At 46.5% G+C, this 17,053-nt stretch overlaps 1 long non-coding RNA gene across 1 annotated transcript in view; it reads right to left on the bottom strand.

Annotated features, from left to right (window-relative positions):
- The window catches only part of LOC125713434 (uncharacterized), a 39,942-nt gene extending 23,206 nt beyond the window's left edge, over window positions 1–16,736 (bottom strand). The window contains exons 1-2 of the long non-coding RNA XR_007383594.1: window positions 16,688–16,736; window positions 16,463–16,535 (exon numbers count right to left, since the gene is read on the bottom strand). This is a non-coding gene — a long non-coding RNA (uncharacterized LOC125713434). The remainder of the gene's footprint in view (window positions 1–16,462; window positions 16,536–16,687) is intronic.
- Between the last annotated feature and the right edge of the window lie 317 nt (window positions 16,737–17,053).

The following is a 17,053-nucleotide window of genomic DNA, read 5'->3' as shown; positions in this document are numbered from 1 at the left end:
TCCAGAGATTCGCCTCACAGATCCTGAGCCCGTGATTCTGCCTCCTTTTCTCTACGGACCGACCCCAGCTCCCCACCACAGCCCTTCTCTTTCTTACGCCGGGGATGGACCTTCTGCCTCGGTGGTGGGTGGGGGACTCGGGTTGGTCAGGTTAGCCTTCTCCTTTGGCGGGATCGCTGCCGACTTGCACGCGAGCAAATGGACGGCACACGGCACCAGGTGCATCCACGAGGGGAATGGGGAGTGCTGCTCAATGGGCACCGTGGGCCACCTGGCCTTTTATTAACACGGGGGCTTCCAAGTAAGTCCAAGCTGCTTCCTGGTTAGTTCTGGGGGGCACAGAGTTCCCAGGGAGGAAAGCAGAAAGTATGCATGACGAGACGTCGCTCGCAGTAAAACGGCAAGCCAGATCCCGGCGATATTCACATTCAGCTTTCAATAAACTTATAAGGTCAAACTGATTCTTACCTCTGAGACTTTCTATGTTGGGCACTGGGTACTGTATGTGAGACAGATCTCTATCCCTCCCCATGGTGAGGCAGGCCCCTATCCATGCTGAGAAGATGCCTGTCCATTGTGAGAAGGCAGCTGTCCATGGTGAGAAGATCACTCCTAATGGCGAAACAGGCTGACCACTGTCCATGGTGCTGATCTTCCCCGTGCATCTAAGCCAGCCACCTTGGGTTTCTGGTTTGATCATGACGCCTTTTTTTTGGATTACAAATGACTTCTGTAACCCTGCTCCATATTCCTTGGTTGTCTGCTAAACGGCATCCTTCTCCACCTCCACAGCCACCTCCGATATTCTCTGTTTCACTGGCGAACGGTTCCGATGGCTCGACAGTTCCAGTCCTTTCCTTATGGTCTTTCTGTTGCGATTCTGTACTTTGCAAAATATATGCATCAGCTTGCACATAATGGCTGTGTTCCATGATCACCAGCAAGAAAAAAAAAACGATTAAATATTGATCTGATTTGCGATCTGTCGTTTCGTATTCCTGGCCCAACTTAATCGCCACACTTTTGTTGTTCATCATTATATTCCTTCTGTAGACACGATGCTGCCAGCCATGTGTGCCATTCACCCCACTTCTTACCTCAGCCACGTCGTTTCTTGTTCTTCAAACATCCAACAGACAATACTATGGAGTCCACATACTTCATTCCATTCACCCTATTCATGTATATACTGTGTGTCTGCCCTCCTGTCGTATCAAATGCACTATGTGTGGTCCGTGTCCAACCCCCATGAATTTAATTTGTACTTTACCCCGGTAATTGTATACATACAGCCCCCCATGTGTCTTATGTCGCGGCGTAGTCCTGGAGAAACGACGTCTCATACTACTGTATACACACGCCAGTACAGTCACTTCACTTAACTAAAAACAAAGTACATGTAAACACTTAATATTATTACTTGTGTTTCTTCGCATTTGAAGGACAGTAAGTTTGAGTTATAGACATTAGTTTCCAACAGGTGATCACAACAATCCAGATTCACAGGCTTACAAAAAGCATGTGGTTTTGCGTGTAAAATGTGTGTTTCTGCATATTGTTTTTTAAAAAAAAAAATGCAAAATTTAGTTCATTAAATAAATGTCTTTATCAGCTATCACACGTTTTTGCAGTTCACATCTGTTGTTTCCTGCTTGCTGCTAATAGTGTTACATTGAACAGCTGGTCAATCATCATCTTTGGGAATTAAAAAAAATAAATAAAAATGGCACATTTCACTGTATGGCTCCGAGTCAGACATCGCTTTGCAAATTCTTTTAAAACACGTTTGTGAAAGTATTGCTCTGTCTCCTGTGAGATTCATTAAACATGACAGACTTAGGTTCGCGCCATGAAAACAGCAAACCATGCATGCTGTGCTCATGTCAATTCTCCTGCTGGACGGACGAGGGGAAACCACTGACGCTGAATAAAGGCCCTTTTTCAGCAGTGAGATGCGGGTCCCATTTGCCTCCAGGTGTAAAGGAGAGGTCTCCTCTGAAGTGTCCCACCTGACTGCCCAATCAATGGCCCGCGCCGTCTCCCAGATGGAGGTGACATGGGAGATTACGTCATTCTTAACAGAATCTTCTCTCCTGGTCGAGGGTGAGGCTGCATTAACTCCATAGCAAGGAAATGCAGATCAGTACTGACATTTCGATTCTTTCCATTTTGAAAATAGATTCTAAGGGCCCAATTTTGATTTTTAAAATGTCAAAATGGTATGATCCCGCCCCCTACCTTGGCAAACTTAATCCACTACTCGGATTGGGGCCAGTACCACATACCAGTATCAGTATTGTACTGGGATAACAACCTTGACATTACTTGGCATTTCATCGCAAAGCTCATCGGTGCTATCAACCCATCCCTAAACAATGTAATGGTAAGCAAAGGCAACTGAGTGACGGGAGAAAGTGGACATGGGGTATGGGGACTAGCAATGCCAGGGTGGGGGAGTGCGTGCCATCCAGCCAGGTAACCACTGGAAGACTTCCAGGGCGCCGAAATGCAAGATTGAATATGTGGAATGTTAAAAGAGAATAACATGGTCATGTGACCATGCTCTACTGCTCTGTACCCTCAGGAGGAAAGGAAACATCTTCCCGAACCATGAATGGAGAAACCGTGCAGCCTGCGTTAAAGGGTGATGTGACTTGCAAGCAAATGAATAATCAAATGCAGGGAGAGAAAGGGACAGCCCCCCCCCCGCCTTTTTGACAGAAAAATTCTACTTCCCAGCTCTTGAGAACGTCCAAACTCCCATCCATCATGTATGAGATGGAGGAAGGACAGATATCCTATGATGGAAACTTTCTTTCTCCCCAAACGCTCATAATTCATCTGCCCGATCCCGTTCTTTTCCAACATGTGTCATTTATTTTCATTCACACTCTCCATTCCTGCTGTAACAGATAGATTTATTGTATGGCTAAAGCATTATATCGCCGATGTGAGCTGTGCAGTTCTGCCGGGTGAACTTTTGCGTATCGTGTTGAGAGCACTTGTAGTAGCAGCTAGCATAATGGCTAAAGACATGGACATCCATTGCCAAGGCTGACAGATTAAGTCCCAGGAGATGTCTCACCATAATAACTTTGATCAAGGTACTTGAATTGCTGTCGGATATGTCTATATAAATTGGTTAATACTGTGAGATACTTTGCATGAAATCATCAGCTAAGCAGTTGAATGCAGTAAACATGCTCCCATCCGTCTATTTTCGGAAACTGCTTGTCCTATTCACAGAGAGTCTGGAGCTCATCCCAGAGGCTACAGGCTTAAGGCAGGGAACAACCCAGGATGGGGTGCCAACCCATCACAGGGCACAAGGCAGGGAACAACCCAGGATGGGGTGCCAACCCATAGCAGGGTACAAGGCGGGGAACAACCCAGGATGGGGTGCCAACCCATCACAGGGCACAAGGCAGGGAACAACCCAGGATGGGGCGCCAACCCATCACAGGGCACAAGGCGGGGAACAACCCAGGATGGGGTGCCAACCCATCACAGGGCACAAGGCGGGGAACAACCCAGGATGGGGTGCCAACCCATCACAGGGCACAAGGCAGGGAACAACCCAGGATGGGGCGCCAACCCATCACAGGGCACAAGGCGGGGAACAACCCAGGATGGGGTGCCAACCCATCACAGGGCACAAGGCGGGGAACAACCCAGGATGGGGTGCCAACCCATAGCAGGGTACATTCACAGACTACTCACTCACACATGCTCACCTATGGACAATTTGGAAACTCCAGTTAGCCTCAGCATGTTTTTCGACTATGGGGTGGGGGGGGTAACCGGAGTAACCGAAGGATACCCCACAATGGCACAGGAGAACATGCAAACTCCACACACATGGAACCCTGGCAGATACCTGAACTAAGATCCCAGAGGTGTGAAGTGACAGTGTTAAGCACTGCAGCACTGTGCTGCCCCCGCCCCCCAGCATATGTAAGCAATCGAAAAACAAAAACAGCCCTACAGTATTCATTTTGCAGGTTCTGTGAATGAAATACTGTAAGTTCAGATGCTGATTGGCTCCCAGTGGTTCAGGGAGGTCTGAATGCTTAGGGTGTTGGATTGAGGGCCGAGTGTCACTCGCTACCCCTCTGTCATATGTATGAGCCCATGAAGCGGGTAATATAATATAATATAATATAATATAATATAATATAACACCTTATCGGTCCATGTGGAGAGGTTCTCTTTCTGCCTATCCCATCATGCTCTTCATGACACACATATAGGCGAGAAAAAATTTGTCAATGAACGGCAGCCACACACATGGAACTGGGTAGTTAAGGTCCTCGCTCAAGGGTCCACAGACGTGGACATTCTGCTGAATCCAGGGTTAAGCTGCCGACCTTCTGATCACAAGCACGGAGGCTCGGCTCATGGAGCCACACAGAAGCCACACAGGCTCCCAGAAGGAATAGATGCATATGTGAATTAACTGGAGACTTTAATAAGTCAGGCAAACTCAGTCAGGTAATCTGAGGTCAAAACCGGCGCAGACAAAACAGAATCCAAATTGCTATGCAAAAATCTATGGTCAAAGAGGCAGGCGTAGGTCAAGCAAATCGCAAGTAATGATCGGGGGCAAGGCAAACACAGAGTCTGGAAACAGAATGGGATCAGAAAGTCAGAAACAGATAACAGGGAAGCGCTCGGACTATCGGTAAACAAGAGGATCTCGCCTCTGTACCACCGGCAAAGGAAAGCAAAGCGGTAAGAGCAGAAACTGCAGTAATCAGCAGAAAGTAAACAGCTGGGAATGGGTGTGGCCTAAAATAGAGATCAGCAGGGACCATAAGGCACTGGCTGGACAGGGCTTCCCTGACTGGGCGGCGCATTTCAGCTGGGATTACCTGGAAGGCGCAGCTGGGCATGGCTGCCATGCTGAGGAATCCCTATGCGAGCTGAGTGACACCCACGGAGCTCCTCCGCATGAGTACGTGACACACACACATTCATTTCATTTGCAGAACACAAACACTGCCAAAAAATGGACTTTCAGGTTTAACATAAACTGTTTCTGTTTTGAGACGAGACGATCTAAAGCTAGCAAAGTCATCTGCCAGTGCAGTAAGAAAATCGTACTTGGCAAAATTTCCGAATTTCCGAAAAAGACAGTATGCGTAAATGCAAGCAAATTAATCTTATTCATAAGATGTGTTGTTAGTCAGTTTATTAATGAAATTAGAATTTTATCTAAACATAAGAAAATTATACTGGCTTAGATCCCCCTTTTAGTTTTTGCAGTGTACATGTACACAGTTGAGGACTTCTCTGATAGATGACTTCAACCTTGAGCTGTCCTTCAACCTCCATCATCAAGCTTGACCATTGGATGGGCCACCCACTGGGAAAAATACACTATTCAATTATTAATAATAGCAGCTATCTCATATGTAACTCTTTTCCCTATTTGTGGATCTCCTTACTAAACATCAGACTGGGAAATGACCGCCCTCCATTGGCCGGGCCCTTTTCTGTGACCCAGGTGTGCCACATCACAAGAGCAGGAAACACTCTGCCTCCCGGCTAACCTTTCTGAATGCCAAGTCATGCCAAGGCGCTATAAGAATATGCTGTATATTATTGTAATGTCAATATTAAAAGAACAATCGGATCAGGATTCCGATTGTCTGATTGCATTAATTCCGGAAACCTCACCCTTATGTGACTGTATTGACCGGAATGCTTATTTCTTTTTCTTGTTGGGGTGCGGGAAGGAGTGAAAGAAAAGTCATGTTTATAATTCGGGAGCAAGAAATTAAGTTCTGATTAAGCTTTGACTCGCAAAGTTTCCAGACGGCACCCACATTTCCAATGGGCTCGGAACATTCAAATGAGCAAATACGATCAGTTGTTAATAAAAATGGAAATGCGCTTCCCGGTGCCGGGTTCCTGGCTGACGGTATCCGGCTCTGTTATTCCGGCTGATTATCTCCGAGCTACGTGCTATTGTCCGGCGTGTGCTCCAGCTAGGCCAGGAAATAAACCGCGACCACTTGTGATTTGCCTTTGTGAGAATCGCCTTTGAAGAATTTGTCGGGGCGAGTCGACCTCATTAGGAGTTTCAGGAAGTGCGACTGCAGCATTTAGGATTGTTTTTCAGACCCCCCTACCACCCCCCACCCCCCCCAACACCACCTTAACTTTTTTTGGTGACCCAAATAGCCTCCCTAGGACGCCTTGATATATTGACGGTGCTGTTGGGATTGTCACCGTTAGCATCTCAGGCAGGGTGATGATATCATGGCTCATTTGATCTCCTTAAGAGTCTCTTAATGCACAGGGAAGCTTGATTTTTGGACTGATGTAAATCCTGTCGGGGAAGAAATGGCCTGTTAAATCAGCATCTTTTTGAGATAATCCCGGCAACTCAGAACGAGTCCTAGGAGATGCCGACCCGCTCCTACTTATAACAGCACAACCATTATTTGGGGTGCCATTTTTTAAAGTTTATGATATTTATATATAAATCCAGTGGATGTATATCCACTACACTAGCCTGCAGCCTTTCCCAGAAAGGAGGGGGGGTACGAGGCACCCTGCATGGTACATCCACCGGGGGTCTGGCTGTAGGTGTGCGGCCACCATCTCCACCTGCCCTACAACTTTTATCGTCTCCACCCCTTATCCCTTCGGTCAACAACATGTGGGACCCCTCAAGACCCCTGTCACGATTCAGACACTGGCATTCTGTCAATGTCCAGCTTTCGGTTCACCCTCATTTAACCTGATCCAACTCCCTGTGCTAATTACCACACAGCTCTTGAGCTGGATCATTTGTGGTGGAAAAAGGAAAGAACTAAACTACACAGGGCTCCGACCCCCCGGGACTGGGGTTTGAGAGGCATGTTCTAGGGGCATGAATAAAATAATCTCTCCTCTTCAACACAGTGTCATGCTGTCCTGTTTAGATGCACATGTCCTGATCTGACGGATGGCAGCAGCATCAGTGTGAGAATGAAGACCTTACTGCACCGCCGGTTGAGCTCCACACTTCTTGTCCATCCGAACCAGACAAAAAAACTATCAGAAGCCATTGAATGCAACTGAAATCAATCACAAAAAAACCGACATGATACGTCAAAAGCAGGAAAAAAAAAGGCAAAGCATTTTAGGGCAAAATAACTGAATGGATCAGTGACTCTGTAAGGCTGTCATAGGAGAAAGTGAGAAAAACAAAACAAAAGAATATATATATATATATATATATATATAGAAACACACACAAGACATGGTCAAAATGTCATGGGCTGCACCGCTTAGAGAGTTTCAGAAGCCTTAGTTGTGATATTTGTCCTGAAGGTCTAGGCAGGGGGAAAAAAAAACTGTAATTTCACGCTGTCTTCGGGGGAAATTTGATTCCTGTTCAGTGACAGACTGATAAATAGCAGGAGTGTCACCAGTACCCCCCCCCCCAACCTGGAAAAGGGAAAAGGACAGAAGGCCAATTGTTTTGGAAAGCATCCTATACATGTATTTGCTACACATACACACACATACACACACACACACACACACACACACACACACACACACATATATATATATATATATATATATATATGTGTGTGTGTGTGTGTCTGCAATACATGGCACTTGCCTATCTACCTATCTATTTATCTATCTATCTAAATTTAAACTTTCCAGCTGATAAGCCCACATTTAGCTACAGACGGTGTTATCGTTGTTTTTGTGTCGTACATTTTGACGCATTTCTACGTCTGGTTAACGACCTTAATTGGCATCACTAGGCACAGACGTGACCTTTAAATCAGCAGCGAGCGACAGCATTTTCTGCACTGCTATGTGCGACTCTCCGTCTGAAACGCCCCCCTTAATTCAGTCCCTGAAAAAAAAAGAGAGAGAAAACTCCTGAGAAAGCAGTCGTGTTTGTGTAAATAACCCGGAAATGTGCCCTGGGCTGTTACTCTCTGGGTGGCAGGCTGTGCTCTTGTACCCTTGAGCGAGCTGCTTGATATCCCACTCTATAAACAGGCGGGACTGAAAGCAACGTGGCTCTGGGTAAGAAATGTTTGTCAAGTGAGTGAAATAATTGAAATAAGATACTTCGCAGGTTGTCAGCAGCCAGAGTCACATGTCCTACTCAATTCTCTGAAGTACCGTGCGCCTTCATTTCCATACTGCCCCACCCCCCACCACCGCTGTCAAGCAGCATTGTTACCGCTGAACGCAAGCTTCCTCTCGCTCTCGCCTCTCACAATCCTCGGGTGGACACATGCAGCAATCTGCCCTGGGGTGGCCGCTGTCCGATGAGCACCAAGGCTGAGAAAACAGCTACTGCATGCCCAGATAAGGCTGCATTACCTGCCTTTTTAATGGACGCCCCCAAAAAAAACAGACTTTCCAACACTGTTACATTTTTCTACGTGCCTTTTTGCAGTGATATGTCTGTCTGATTGTCAGTAAGCATGCAATTTACAGCCAGATAATGAGTTTCACATTGCAAGTGTTGTCCTCACACGATGTTGACTTGGCAAGGGAACAGAGGAACTGAAAGCTGATTGGTCACTTCCCCTGTCACTCACTGATTTGAAACATATTATTGGCTAATAAAAAGTTTGCCCTTTTGTATGGAATTATGGCCCCTTTTCAGCCTCTCATTCTACAATTCTAGAATCACCCGTGTACAAGACTCCTGTTTCTTTGTCGGGTTCGCACATTTTTCACCGCTGACAGTCTGGATTAGGCTTCCATACACCTCGCGTGCGCCAGCGTAAATTTTTCGTGGCGTTTTCACAATTATCCAGCAGGCCGTGAATTAACACTTTCAGGATCTGCGGCATCTTCCTCAGTATCTAGATAGCAGGCCACTTCAGTTCATATACATTCAGAAAATTTGGAGAAACATTATTCGTCAGTGCACCACGGTTAACCTTCTTCACTTAATCCGGAAATTAGCTATGAAAATATGAAGATACACTGCAATGGAATGCACATTAGTCCCCACGAACAGACAGTAGACCGGCTCATTGCGGGGCAGCGAAGCCACATGTCTTGCCTCCGGCATTGGGCAGGATGTATGCAGTTTCTCCCTCTGTCTGCTTGGACTTTCTCCGGCCAATCCAGCTTTCGGTGGTTAGCCCAAAAACATGTGGTTAGGTTAATCAGTGACGCTAAATTGTGGGCACTGTGGTGGATTCCATCCAGGGCATCCCCTGTGCTGCTCTCCCGGGGATAGGATCCATGTTACAACTGTTTGAAAGACAGATGCGTCGATTATACCTACTAGTGCTTCGACGTTGCATTTAAACAAATTCATGCTCAACTAACGACACGGCCTCGAGGACACCACCGCCAAGCCTGGGGAGACAGCATACCCCGGGAGTGGGCAGTGCCACTAGGTCAGACCCTAAACGAACACAGAGGCATGCGATGTCCTAGCAGGAAAATGGCAGTTATGCTTGACTGACGAGGCCAGGCCACCGCTACCTTTCTGCCCTCGGTCTCAGCCTAAACAGCGGGCTGAGTCAGAGCTAAGTGAGTCAGCAGTAGAGTCTGGGAGGACTGTTAAGCTCCTCTTGCGTGGAAAAACGAATTCTTCCAGGGAGACCGTTCCCACTCCTGCCAATCAGCATCGGCTGCCGATCCGCCTCAGCTCCAAAGACCCAGTATCGCATCCTCACAGAGAATCTACGGCCTTGAAGACCTTCCCCTGCTTTAGGGGGGAGGGCAGCACTTCACAGGAGCTCTTCTGTACATAAAATTGTAAAAATTATGCAATTATGCAAGATGGCATTTTGTCAGGGAGCCCAAAATGTCCAGCAATACTCCTGGCTTCACCTTTAAGTCCTCACAGTGTGTGTTAGCAACACCCGCGTAAAGACCCACTAAACTTGAACCCTCCGCACCTTCTGTCCCATTTCGTCTCCCGTTACATTCCGACGGCATCCAGAAACACTCTTCTGGCACCCGAGCATGGCACTCCCCCGCTTTTTGAAGTCCAGATTACCTTCATCCTTCTGCATTCTTTGCAACTCTAATGAATTAGTATCAGGGCCGACAAGGTGTCTTGGCACTACAGCATTAGTTACGCTTAGTTGCTTTGCGGTCTCTTTTATTCTAACCCAGTTTCTACCCATTTACACATTTATAAATACCATAAATATTTCAGTGGCATTATTCAGGTTAAATAGCTTTGCACAAGGGTACAGCAGCGGCATTTGGGTCACGTGTCCGTGCCGTTAACCAGCATGTCAACTGCTGCTGAAGATGAGTTTTGCGTGGCAACCTAAAATCATGAGCTTGGAGCTTATCCCAGCAAGCGCAGGACCGTGGGACGCAAGTCAGACATACAAAAAGGACACCGCAGAGACATAAAGCACCTGCTTCTTGGGGGAGAGACTACCTTGTTGAAACCCACACAGATGTGAGGAAAACATGTGACCTTCAACACACACAGAGCACTGGAGCAGGAATGAAGCTCATGAGCTTGGAGGACATGGCTCTACTAATGGAAGCACTACACCCTCCTCTGTATTATTACAATTATACTCTATTTGTGGTGGGGACTGCAAGGCTGGATCTCAGCATTTGCTCTCCTTCACTTGTGGTACGAAAGACATACATGGACTCGCTTTAGAAGCTGCTAAGAATGTACGGTAGAGTGTTCTACATTTTATTTATTTTTTCGCTCTTAATTGCCTCGTATTTCCTCAAACTTTCATTTTATCAGCACTCGTATGCCCCTTAAATAATGTATTGACTAAACTGGATCAAGCTAATGAATCAAAACCGCGAAACGGCTGCAAACGTGCGATTGTGATTTGCGACGCGAAGCACCGAATGTGTTATGACTCATGACTTCGGGGTGGTGTTAGTCACGCCACTGCGGTATTCCTCTGTGTTCACATGTACGGGCGGCAGCATCTGTGCTATGAGATGAACATGGGCCACTTTCTTTGGCCTAGTTACGTTCAGCCCTGAAAACTGCCACCTCATTAAGGCCATGTTTTCCTCCCGGGTCATGCTGGCTTCCACATCGGCTGCCTCCTCTGTACGAAGTCATTAAAAAACATTTCTGGTGAAGGTGATGGCAAGTACTTGGCAATAAGTGGCTGGAGGCTGAATGGATGGATGGTGTTTAGTCACAATGAAAGTCAGAATAAGCGACTGTAATCAGGAAGGGGGGCATTCCTTTAGTATGAGGGGGCATTTTTTGTGAAGTACCCTGTGCGCAGACCAAGGTAAGTTGCTGGAACCAGAATCACAATCGTTATTGTGACATGACCGAGGCAGGTAGAGTTTTTTGTTGCCTAACTTAGCTCCTGTTTGGAGACGCCATGAGAACAGACAAGGAACAAATTGGGGCGATACGATGAGCAGATGCAGAAGAAATACAAGACAATATACAGAGCAGAAAGGGAGTAAATGCAAAGTATGTGACGAATACAGCAGTTTGTGCAATTTCAGGTAGTGGAATGAAGCTACGAAGGTGGATGAAGGGTTGATGGTAAATGTGAGAATCATCTGTGCGGATTCTTCAGCGAGATGAACGGCGACGGAGCTGTGGCCACCGGAACAGGACGCCATGTCCCCCGGCGTGGAGGTGCGGCATATGGCCTGGGTAGGACGTGCACATCCACAGCCTGTGACCCATTTGTACGCGGAGAGGCACACGGGGCGTTTCTCGCGAGCAGGCAAACCGTGGCGGCAGGAATGTGCGGGTGGGTCGAGGGGAATGATGCCGTTGGTGGTGGTGGGGGGGTGGGGGGTGCAGTTGGCATGAGTTTTTATTCCGAGGCACAGATGCCTCCATTTAAGCACGGTGCTCAGGGCCTGTGCGCTTCACGCCGTCACGGATCAAAGTATCTCTGAACCCGGGTCCAAGGAGATAATCGCTCGGCCGGCGGGACCAACCACATTACAAACAACTTTTAATTCAGGCCAAGGAGCCCTGCAGACTTTGCCTGGGCTGGAAAAATGGAGAATCGGTCCTTTTATATGCCCGTTTAACCCCAACATAGGAGAACGAGGGAGAGGGTGAAGATAGCGAAATGATGTCAGCAAATCAGGGTAACAAATATCACCCAGCTTCTGGTTCATTCAGTGTGTGTGTGTGTGTGTGTGTGTGTGTGTGTGTGTGCGTGTGTGTGTGTGTGTGTGTGTGTGTGTGTGAGCGGGTATACCTATCCTTATAGGGACACAATGTTCCCATAATGTGATAAATATCCGTTTTTTCCCCTTATGGGGACCGGTTTCTAAAACTCTATTTTATAAAAATTGGTGACTGCTATGAAAAACACTAACAATGCAAAAACTCTTGTATTTTGCTTGGTTACTTATGATTATGCTTAAGGCTGGGGGGGGGGGTTAAGGTTGTCATAGTTAGCGTTAGCATTTTTCCCATAGAAGTGAATGAGCGGGCCCCATAAGGATAGGTATTAAAAATATTTTTGATGTTGTAGGTTTTTTTACCCACAAAGATCCACGAAGGCAATTAAAAAACTAAGAACTTCAAAAGTCTCATATTTAGTTTGGTTACTTATATTTAAGGTCATGGCTGGTAGGGGTTAAGGTCGTCATGTTGGGATTACAGTTTTCCACAGAGAAATGTATGGAGAGTCCCCACAAAGATATAATTTTGAACTTCTGTGTGTGTGTGTGCGTGCGTGTGCCTGTTTGTCTGTGAGGGGGTGGTCTCCATACCCTCCATAATGCGACACACCTGAAGTGTTCTAAATGCTCACTAAAGTTTTGTTTATGCTGGAAATAAAACACTACCCGCAATCGGGGGCGGAATACTGATTATGTGCTTTTTTTTGTTTTTATTTTCCTGTTTTTCCTCAGAGAGTAAAATATGATGTTACTAGCAGACTAGCAGATTGTCCTGGGCGGACCGTTTGACAGGGTGGGATTGTACTGTTCGACACTCCGGTTATTTAGCCTTGTGTGCGGATTTCCTGCAGGTGCTTCAGGCTCCTTCCCACAGCTGAACGACACGCAGTGGCCCTGAATCAGGGGCTTATGTCACCTGTGTTATGCTGCATCATGCACAAACCGACTGACACACTGGCACTTGGTCCCAGTCGCACTTCTGCCTCATACTTTTTGTGTCTCTGGATTGGTTTGACATTCGCAGCAGCCCTGACTGGACAAGTGGTAACCGAATACAGTTTCTGACCTGTGCATTGATGGAGTGTCAGCTCTCCATGGCGATGGTGTCCTGATTCAGCAGTGAACGGCTCCCAGGCAATATCAGAGGTGCTAGTGATTCGGCAGCCACTAAGCTCTTGCCGCCGTGGTTACGGAATGCGCGTGTTTCAATACAGACTGTTTACCACGCAAAGCATGACATTGGCTGGATTTGTGAGAACGGAGAGGCAAAACTGCGGGCTGCCAAGACCTCAGCTCTGGGGAAAACCCTGGAGAGCGATAACTTCGTATCTTCGGGGTAATTGCTAGTGGCCCATTTTCTCTAACCACTTTTGCAATACAGGGTTGCGGGGGAGGAGGCATAGACCACAAAGCGAGGGCCACCCTGGCCGGGATGCCAGTCTACAGCATCCCCACGCTCACCCGCTATGGTCAATGTGGCAAATCTCTAAAACTCACTCAGTCAACAGTTTTGAGGACATTTCTATGGACTTCTGTGAGTTTTGGAAATTTAACAAATGTTCTCTGCTGGATTACATAAGGATTGAGTGAGTTTTGATTCCCGATGCTGTAACATATGATGGCGGAGCCTGACTTTAAGTCACTGGCGGCCAGATCTCAATAACAAAACAAAACAAAAACTGAACGGGGCGGCTCTTGGATAATTGCTCTTCTATTGACTTTACTGCATTTCTTTTTGGATGCACAGACAATCCAGAGCATCCACAGAAGGTCCAGTCAGGGCGAGATGTGAATCTCCGAACCTAGAGGTGTGAGGCCGCATTGTCGCCCGTTTATCTTTCCCATAAGATAAAGTGTAGCTGAAAGTAAGTAGCTAAATGTGCTTGACAGGAGTCGGCAGAGGTCAAAAAGCGTCGCGTAACCTTGCGGCGTGCGTGCGGGAAGTGCAAGAGGCGCTCTTTGGTCACTCCGCTCAGGAAACAGCAGGTCCTGTACCCCGATAATAGATTCTGAAATGGCCAATTTACTTGCCCGCAAAGATGTCCTCCGCTGTCTTTGGTGGGCCGAGCGGTGATGAGGAGATAAAATAGAGCAGCTGTGGAAGACTTGACAAAACGGCTAATAGGCATCGCACCCCCCAGACGCCCCCGTTCCCCGTGTGCAAGGTGAAATCGCAGCAGAAGAGAAACATTCCCCTGTGAAGTAATCGGAAAATGGGAGCCAAACTCCATCCGTTTCCTGCTTGGGCTCATTAAAACAAAACTCTGCCATTGCTAAAGTAAAGGGTTGAAAGGAGACATGGGAATGAGAATGATCACGAGCAGAAGAGCTGTGTCGTAACGGGGACGTGTCCAGACCAGAAGCAGAAGCATTTGGAGAACCAGTCTGGATGGAATTTCATTAACTCCATTTCCCATAAGTACCATGTACGCTTAATTAAATATGGAGTGCATTTATTGACTTAATGCAATTCTGGAATGTCACAAGGCGTCAGCTCTGACTATCTCAGTCCGGCCTACTGGAAGGAGAGTGAGTGGGATCTCCTGATGAGATGAAGAAGTGAGACCTACATGGAGCTGGGCTCCGAAGCTGTGGACCAGCCACTGGAAATACAACAGCTTTTACACAGGCTGGGTATTATTCCTGCAGTATTACCGGCGTACCACCCTTGGCATTTGGGTATCTTGGGTGGGCATCAGTGTTTGTATTGGGGGGGACGGTAAAATTTCTTGACCAGGGGTGGGGGGGAGATAGTAAAAATTATTGATTTAATAATAACACAATTCAATGACATCAACAAAAATTGGTTATATACAGAGTTGAGTAATTCAGGTCCAGAGAGTAAAGGTCCAGACCAGGATTTTGTTTCAACCAACCAGTTGAGCATAAAGAGTCACAGTCACAGAGTACTCAGCTGTTGGTTAAAACAAAATCCAGGTCTGGACTTTTACTCTCTAAACCTGAATGACCCAACTCCACCATATAAGGGGGTTCAGTGAAACCTGTGCGGATTGTTTGCTAAGTCTTTTTGTTAGTGCCACTGTAGTCAGGGCTCTGACATTCACTGGCAGGCTTCCAGGGAAGGAACGGAGAAGCTGTCCCTCGGTATGCCTGGCAGCAGGCCGAACACCTCCCATCGGAACAGCCTCAGATGCTCGCCCACCCTGCTGTTATAGCCAAAAGGAATAAGCAAACACCCATGAGCATAGAGGTGTGGCCTGTCTCCCGACGAATCACAAGGCATAGCATTATGACATCACAGGTCAAACTGGATGCATCAAATGTCATTAATTAGCAGGTGGTCTTACCAAAAGAATTATGGAAATCACAGTTAGATTTGTAAGCGGTCAGTCGGAACCTAGATGTGGGACACCCCATTGATCTATCGGCCATCATTTCAGTGATTTATTTTAGTTGCCATTTCTGCAGCTGAAACTTTTGAGGTCACATTCCTTACCACTTTATAAAACACTCCCAAAACCATTTAAAAAAATCATTTTACCCCATTAAGCTCAACATGGTGCCGCTGTTCATTCCTGTCATTTTTAATTGCCTCTTATCCAGTTAGGGATGCAGTGATCTGGAACCCACTGCACCGGGAACAAGGCCGAAGGTGGGCAGAACCTGGAGAGGAACCTGAAGCAATCTGGAGTGAGAGCAGGCACACTCTGTGTGCAGACACAGCAGGGGCTACACTCGAACCCGGAACCCTGGCTGTGCAAAGCTGTGCCTGTTGGTGCAACTTTTGTTTGTTTATCACATATCGTTCTGTAGCTCTGAGAAATGACAAGTAGTAAAAATGCAAAAAAGGTACTCACCTCTGCCGGGTAAGCTGTTCATTTATTAACAACCGATGGAAAATAGATGCTTAATGACCTGGTTCCTCTCATCTGATGTCCATTTTATTGGGCAAACGTTCCTCCTGACAGTTAGGTCCTTAGTGTTTGATAGACTTTAGTGTTTAGATGTCTGTCTTTAGCATTGATAGATTTCGTTTAATTGACTCTCCTGGCTTTGTGATCCCCGATTCATTTTTTCCCTCTCATCATCACTTATTAAAATCAGTTTATTCCACTTTGATGTGAGTTAAGCCTGTAATTATAGGTACCTCATTCTTCATCAATCCGTGATTAAATTTGTATGTTGATATAAATTGTGCATGTACATGTATAATTCAGTGCATAAAACTTATTTTTTTCCCTCAGAACTGCACATTTGAAGCATGAAATATCCGTTTTTTTGCATCTCCCTTGATATAAGCCTCCATAAGTTTGCATGCTAAAGGGGACCTTGGATCTCAGAATCGTGGTCAGGTACACCAGTGTTCTAAACAGGGTGCGTGCAAGCCAATCCACTTCATACTTACTGTACTGTGATGTCCATCGCCCAATCGGAAAGAAGCTCTTTCGAGACGTGTCGGTTCCACCAGTGAAAGGGTACTATCCAAAAAATAAGAAGAAGAATTTGAATTTTAACTTTGAGAATAGCCGCATGGTAGAGACAGAGTTGTGGGCGTACCCAATTTACATCTGAATCAAGCCTTTCTACAGGTTATGCCAGAGAATGCACAAAGAGGAAGAAACGCACTTACAGAAATGCGAAGAATGCTTGCTGAAGTCTTGCGTGTTTGACTTTGTAGCAGATCTCGCCGTCTACGCGTAAGCGATAGCTGCGATGCTGAACACCGCTACATCCTGAATAATTAAACACTTCTGGTAATAGCACGGTTCTCTCCAAAGCAGCCCTGAGCGTGCTGCACTTGTGGTAACTTACCCGTGTTAAGTGCTCTGGATGAAAATGTAAAATGCAAATTTGATGTTCCCTGACTCCGGATGAAACATCAGCTGCATATAGTCTTAGGTATTAATTAGGTACCTAATTAGGTGTCACCTAAAGTGTACTTGTGGTATTAGGTTGTAGGTATTAGGAACTGAGTATTATCTAAAGTGTACTTGTA

Source organism: Brienomyrus brachyistius, chromosome 18 (assembly GCF_023856365.1).
Source record: "Brienomyrus brachyistius isolate T26 chromosome 18, BBRACH_0.4, whole genome shotgun sequence".
NCBI classification, from domain to species: Eukaryota; Metazoa; Chordata; class Actinopteri; order Osteoglossiformes; family Mormyridae; genus Brienomyrus; species Brienomyrus brachyistius.
The sequence above is the reverse complement of the archived record's forward strand: the minus strand, read 5'-3'. Positions and strand labels throughout refer to the sequence as shown.